Source organism: Rhinopithecus bieti, unplaced genomic scaffold (assembly GCF_001698545.2).
Source record: "Rhinopithecus bieti isolate Rb0 unplaced genomic scaffold, ASM169854v2 scaffold_6143, whole genome shotgun sequence".
Taxonomy (NCBI): Eukaryota; Metazoa; Chordata; class Mammalia; order Primates; family Cercopithecidae; genus Rhinopithecus; species Rhinopithecus bieti.
Window position 1 is genome coordinate 321,439 of NW_016805104.1, and position 7,745 is coordinate 329,183.

Below are 7,745 nucleotides of genomic sequence, written 5' to 3' on the forward strand. Positions count from 1 at the left end.
TGAGGGAGGCTCCGTGGGCGTGGGAACCTCCCGGCCAGGTGTGTGGGATATATTCCTGGTGTGCCTGTTTGCTTAAAGCGCAGTATTGGGGTGGGAGTTACCCGATTTTCCAGGTGTTGTGTGTCTCAGTTCCCCTGGCTAGGAAAACGGATTCCCTTCCCCTTGTGCTTCCCAGGTGAGGCGATGCCTCGCCCTGCTTCAGCTCTCGCTGGTCGGGCTGCAGCAGCTGACCAGCACCGATTGTCCGGCACTCCCTAGTGAGATGACCCCAGTACCTCAGTTGAAAATGCAGAAATCACTGGTCTTCTGTGTCGCTCGCGCTGGGAGTTGGAGACTGGAGCTGTTCCTATTCGGCCATCTTGCTCCGCCCTCCTACTTCTATACCTTTAGATATATTCTAACCTCTTCCAGAGTTTGAGATGGTGTCTGTTGGTACCTAACGTAACTATTGTTAATTTAATTTGTTTATGCAAAATTATATACTGTGCACTTACTCTATACCAGGCCCATACTAGGGTCTGCTGATACAGAAACAAAGAAAATTTCCTTCTCGTACTCAAGGAATTCACATGGGTGAGCTAGGGAAAAGAAAAAATTCAATGATAATACAGTACAACATGCAGAAATAAGTACTGGGTATTTTGCTAGATTGTGTGGACTTGGGAATCAGAGAAGGGAGCCTGGGACAGGTGACATAAGACTTATGCCTGAAAGATGGCAATTACACAGGCAAAGACTAATAGGAAGGGCATTTCAAGCAGAGGGAGCTCCATTTGAGAAGAGTCTGAGGTGAACAAGGAAATGGTGTATGTGGCCAGGCATGGTGTCTCACACCTGTAATCCCAGCACTTATGGAGGCCGAGGCAGGTGGATTGCTTGAGCTCAGGAGTTTGAGTTTGAGACCAGCCTGGGCAGCATGGTGAAACCTCGTCTTTACAAAAAATAGAAAAACATTAGCCAGGCATGGTGACAGTTGGCCGTAGTCCCAGCTACTTCAGGGGCTGAGGTAGGAGGATCACTTGAGCCCAGGAGGTTGAGGCTGTAGTAAGCCCTGATTAGGCTGCTGCATCCCAGCCTGGATGACAGAGACCCTGTCTCAAAACAAAAAAAAAAGTATATTCAAATAACTGCAAATACTTTACTGTGTCAGGAGTATAGCCTGTGAAGAGAAAGAGAAGTAGCAGAGCCTAAGGCTGTAGAATTAATAAGGGATTTTAAATATCATACTGAATAGTTTGGACTTTTCCTAAAACCCAAGGGTAGCTAGTGAAGATGTAAAGCAGAGGAGTGATATGATAAGGTTCTTATTTTTTTAAAAATCATGTAGGGAGAATACATTGGAGAGATTTAGAAGTAGTGGCAGGGAGATGAGTAAGGCAGTAACAGAAGAAAAGATGAGAACCTGAACTAAGTCAGTTTTTCCCCAAACTTCATACACACAGACATTTGAATATGCAGCTGATTTTAGTATTTGAAGAAATAAGGGTAGATTTATATAATAGCATAGAAAATTTCAAATTGAATTTTAGACCTACCTCTTCTTAAAAATTATTTAACTGGCAGTATTAGTACTACTCATATATTATTTATAGCATCGTCTGCCTGTTTCATGGGTACCAAGAACTAGGCCAGAAATTCACTAAGCTTGTTCTCAAGATCATTGTCAGAGAGACCTTTCACTCTTATGGGAACCTAACTATTGATGTAGATTTTTATATTTGAAAAGCCTTTTCAGAGACTAAGCTGTGACGGACACTGTATAACCCACAAAGTAAAAAATATTTATCATTTGGCTCTTTAAAGGAACAGTTTGGTCACTTATAGCCAGAGTATAAAGAATCCCCAGAATTGCTATAGAACACTATTGGAAAGGTTTTCGCTGGAATGAATTCTAAGTTCTTCCAGTCTGGAACATATAATTTGTAATTTAACTCTCCTGTTAATCCCAGCAGATACATCAGCCTGTGGTTTCTCATCAAGAACTACTCAGTGCTGTATTATAAAAATTTCTTTGGCCAGAATGGCTGGGAAATTTGGGAAAAAATAAACTCCCTGTAAATACAAATATCCAGGTGATAAGAAATGATCTTATAGTGGCCAACTGAAACCAAATTGCTAAGGCCATGGATGAGGAATAATGCAACTGCTTCCTGCTTAAAGTGAACCAGATTGTCTCTGCCTCAGTCTCTTTGGATGCACAAACTGGCCTAGTCCAATGAGTGGGGCACTATAGGTTTTGCTTATTCTGAGGAAACTGAAAATGCTTTTACTGCTGACCTGATGGTAGGGCTTTGCCCTAAACAGAATAATATTTTTGCATCTTAATCATCTGAATCGGCATCTTAGAATTGAAAAGGATCTGGATGGAAGATTCAGAAACCTCCTAGCCAAGTAAACTCCAGGCAGGAGAGTCACTGAGCCACTTCAGTTCTAGTCAGCTGGCTAGACCTCTGCTGCTATTATTCACAACTAATCCAAAACATCAGGTCTGTATTTTCTGGGAACCTCTGGTCACTTTCTCCTCTTCCCTCACATCCCTGTGGCATTCTCAGTTTTATTAGAAATGCTACAATGGAACCCAAGCTTAGCCATCTGGAATCTTTTTGGAATATCTAGTTTTGTAGTCACGTGACTAGCACAAAATTGAATATTTTTTCCCCTTTTGCCCACTATGAATCTGTGGAACCAGAAAGAAAAAAGAAAACAAAAACATTAACTGAGCACTTATAGTGTGGTCCCCAAGTTGTGTACAAGCAAGCTCCCCAATATCTTTTAGGTGGGAAAAAAGTTAGTAACTAAAAATAGTTCATTAGCCACTGTGCCACTGAGAGGTGAAGCCAGCTGGGCTTCTGGGTCTGTTGGGGACTTCCAGAACTTTTCTGTCTAGCTAAAGGATTGTAAACATACCAATCAGCGCTCTGTGTCTAGCTAAAGGTTTGTGAATGTACCAATCAGCACTCTGTAAAAACACACCAATCAGTGCTCTGTGTCTAGCTAAAGGTTTGTAAATGCACCAATCAGCACTCTGTAAAAACGGACCAATAAGCACTCTGTAAAATGGACCAATCAGCACTCTGTAAAATGGACCAATCAGCAGGACATGGGTGGGGCTAAATAAGGGAATAAAAGCTGGCCACCCATGCAAGCAGCAACAACCCACAGGGGTGCCCTTCCAGGTTGTGAGAGGTTTGTTCTTTCGCTCTTCACGATAATTGTTCCTGCTGCTCACTCTTTGGGTCCCCACTACCTTTATGAGCTGTAACACTCACTGAGAAGGCTGCAGCTTCACTCCTGAAGTCAGTGAGACCACGAACCCACTGGGAGGAACAAACAACTCCGGATGTACCACCTTTATGAGCTGTAACACTCACTGCGAAGGTCTGCAGCTTTGCTCCTGAAGTCAAGCGAGACTGCTCTGGACACACCACCAGAAAATTTGTTCCTTCAGATGTTCAGACGTGTTCAGAGTTCCTTCCAAGAACCCACTGGAAGAAACCGATTCTGGACACACCACCAGGAAATTGTTTTCATTCTCTACATTATCCTTCATGGTATTCCAAGCTTTACCCATCTGGTTTCCTTTTTTTCTCCTCTCAGATTATCCTTTCTTTCTAAATTCTAAATTCTCCCTGTATTTTGCAGAACATTCAACTCTCTCTGGGTCCTAGCCCACATTCTCTTCAAGGTCCACCTTTGAGGTGCTTAGCAGATCCAAGTCTGTTTACTTAACAAGATCCACCTTTCTCTGAAGCACTTGTGGTTGTAAGTAGCAATATATTGCATATGTCAAGTACCAAGTACAATCGGTGCTCAGTCATTGCTTTTTTCTTTTTCCTTCTGCTTGTTTTATTGTTACATCCTTTTTTCTTATTTCAAAAAATAAATGCCTCACTACATCTGTTGACATTTGTGTTCTCTTATTTTGGATTTAAGCTCATGAAAGGAAAGATGTGTGTCCTTCTGGCCTTGCACAATATAGCATGTATAAGGAGAACATGTAACGTCTATTCTTCAGATTTGGTACATGATAACAGAGAAAACTTAGGGCCATTTCCTTGGCTTTTTCAACACTTCCTCCTTCTGCAGCTAGATAGTGGCCTGCTGTAGCATGACATCTTCTCAGAGTATAAAGCATAGTCTAGGACACAGGAAGGGTGCAAGATTTGAACATAATTCTTTCTGTAGACTCTGGTCAGGCTACTTAATCCTCCCGACTCTCAATTTCCTCATCTGTAAAATTAGTAGTAGTACCTACTTCATAGAGTTCTTGTGAAGGTCAAATGAAATATCAAAGTAAATTACTTTGCACCGGGGCAGGCACAGAACAAGTATTAAATGAATAGAAGCTATTGATCTTATTAATTATTATTTAGTATTATTGCCATACCATTATGATTTTTGGTTTATATAATTATCAGAAAAGTTTAAAATAAATGGAACGAACAGTAAATTTCAGGAGGTAAATTGAGAAAGGGCCGGAATAAAGCTCCAATTGTATCTAGAGTGATATTCAATAGATTGGTTTTATTTTGTTTTGTTTTTTCACTTTTTATTCTGAATACAGAAGTAAACAGAAATAGTGTAATTTGCCTCATGTGCCCATAATCCACCTGCAATAATGATTAACTCATGGCCAATAACTTTTCATTTTATCACTCTTCATTTCTCCTGACCCCTCTCCCTCTGTATTATTTTGAAGAGAATCCTCATGCACTGTATTATTTATTCCATACATATTTCAATATGCATTTATGGAAGGTAAGGACTTGAAAAATAACAGTAAAATACTAAGTAAATCTTTTTTGACTTACTCTTAACACTCTTGTATGCAAAAATTTGCAGCTTACCAAATACTTCTTTAACAACTGTTAGCTCATCTGTTCATTATCATCTTGAGGAAGACAACTGAGGCTCAATGAGGTTAATGAACTTGCCAGAGGTCGCAGAGCCTCAGTTTCCTCAAAGATGACAAGAAACAGATGAGCAATCACTTGTGAAAGAAACTGGATTCAAACCCAGTTCCATGTGACAAAGACTCTGTTCTATACCATGCACTTTACATTGTACCATATTGCTCTTCCTATACTGGCTTCAACTCCAGAGTTTCTCCCTTCATGCCCTCACCCCTGGTCTCTACTTTGGTCATAAGGCAGAGATGAGAGGAGCTATAGCTAAATTGAGCCAGGCACTGGCAGAGGGATCTGACATCGAAAGTAAATGTGTATGAGCAGGGGTGCATCCAAGTTTGCAGGGACTTAAGCTTATTTAACTTGATGGGCTGCTTTAAGACAAAAATATATATAACAAATAAAAACTTAGGTCCAAAATCTAGTATTGAGCTAGAATAAGAAAAGAAATAATAAATTACACATTCTTTAAAGCTTACAAATATTTAAAGTATTTTAAATGCTATAAACATTAGAAAATATTTAAAATAGCATATTTTATTAATTAACCTCCTGATACACTTATATAATAATTTTCCTACACTTTTGGCTGCACATTCTTTGACCACCTTTTCATATGAATATGATTCTGTCACATCATTTTCTAAAGAGAATAAAAAGCTAATTTGGTCTTTCCTTTAACATGATAGGAGCAAATGTTTTTTATTATTGATAGCTTTTAAAGTTTGTTTCAGCATCGTGACTCATAATGTAAAATTTTAGGATTATTATGAAAGTTGGGAAAACGTCTATCAAGTTTTCTTCATACATAAACTTTTAAGATTTTAGAACATTTCATGTTTTCTTGTTCAGTGACTAATCTCCAACTCTTTTTGTTGACATTCATTAATTACATTTCCTGGGTCACTTCAGGTTCTTAAAAGGGACCTGTGCAAGTAGGGGACTCCTGAAACTTGAGTTTCATTAGATTTAGAGTAAAGTTGACTCACCAGATTAGCTGGTTACCTTTTTCCTTCCAGGCTCTTATGTCCTCATTTCCTCTTCCTGCACCCAAATCTTCATTTCTTCACCAGGCCTCATACTTACTGGGAAGCAAACTTCACTTCAACTCCAGGCACAGAGCATTCATTCCCCTGACTCTGTAACTCTGCAAAACAGTGCTGAGAGTCCCCATCATCCTCATCAGTGACTGAATTAGACCACAAGAGCCTTGTAATACCTGGAGTATTTATAAATAAGAGCATGCATTGTAAACTTCACGGGCTTTAAAACACTGGCTACACCAGGTACAGAAGAATACAGAAGCTTGAAGATGAGTATTTTCCACAAAGACATGAGGCCTTGCTGGAGCTGTGTTCAGTTAATTTCCCTCACACATCTCCTTTGTATAAATACATTTGAGATGTTCAATTAAAATAAGTACCCTTAATTTCAAATGTTAGTCTGTTGTGTGCATAATTATTTACTGAGCTGCCTGGGATATTTCTCACAATTACCTTTTCTTACTTTCCCAGTGAAATTGCTGGTAATTTTTGGTTTCTCTTTCATTTAACAGGACAAAACAAAGCATTCTGGGTCTGCCTGAGGCAGGACTAATATAACTGCCTCAATAATGGCTACCTCCTAGTGAAGGCAATCTCCCAGAGAGGAGGAGGGGAAAAAATCCAGGATTTTTCATTCTTTATGTGAAGAATTTGGTTCTATGTAACTGTTTGTTTCTTTGTTTCCTCATAAGCATAGACAGACTCAAATATTGTTTGTATATCACGAACTGCTAAAGTGTTGGACATAGGTTGGAAATGTATCTCATAGATCTTGGTTCTCTCGGTGTCTTCAAAAATGGCATTGTTCAAGGCACCACTGCCTACTCAGTCTGAGTAGCCTCTTAGCAGACCAGAGCGTGTTGGGGATGTGTTTCCTACAGGTGTCTCCCAGGGCATAGAGCAGCCCAGAAAAGGCCAAAGAAGGAAGCAGAGATTCAAATTAGCACTAACCACTACTAGTATCTTATTTAAAAGAGTTGAAGGTAATTTCTTATTGACATTAGGGATTTTGCCCATTTTATTCACTAATGAACTGGAGAGCTTGGCTGTGTCTTACTCTGTCACCCAGGCTGGAGTGCAGTGTTGCAATCTTGGCTCACTGCAACCTCCGCCTCCCACATTCAGGTGATTCTCCTACCTCAGCTTCCCTAGTAGCTGGGACTACAGGCATGTACCAGCATGCCTGGCTAATTTTTTGTACTTTTTAATAAAGATGGGCTTTCATCCTGTTGGCGAGGCTGGTCTCAAACTCCTGACCTCAGGTGATCTGCACACCTTGGCCTCCAAATGTGCTGGGATTACAGGTGGGAGCCACCATGCCCAGCCTAGTTGCCCTAGTTAATTGCTGGCTATCTTTTCTACCAACTTGATTTCCAATATGAAATTCTGGGTCCTCAGATAATTCATGGGTATTCTGTTCCATTGTCCCCTCATGCCTGTCACGCGAACACTGAATTGCAGCTATTTCCAGTTAACTTACAGGATGTTTATTTATTTTTTGTTTTTAAAATATTTCCTGAGCACCTACTCTCTGCCAGCATCCTGCTAAATATTGTAGAAACAGAGATGAATAAAAAAGACAAACCCTGTCTTCAAGAAGCTTTTAGTCTAGGAGGAGACACAGACAAATATTTGATTATTGTGTTAGTTGGCTTAAGTTATAACACACAACCCCCAAACCTCTGTGACTTAAATAAAAATTTACTTGTCTTCTATTAATAGTTAGCATGCATGTGGATCAGTATGGTAACTCAGCTCCATAGTACATTGGGGACCCAGACCTTTGCATCCTATT

The 7,745-nt window shown here is 39.9% G+C and overlaps 1 pseudogene; it reads left to right on the plus strand.

The window, feature by feature from the left end:
• Nucleotides 1-1,884: 1,884 nt before the first annotated feature.
• Nucleotides 1,885-2,219, plus strand: LOC108529094 (alpha-enolase-like; annotated as a pseudogene).
• The last annotated feature ends 5,526 nt before the right edge of the window (nucleotides 2,220-7,745 follow it).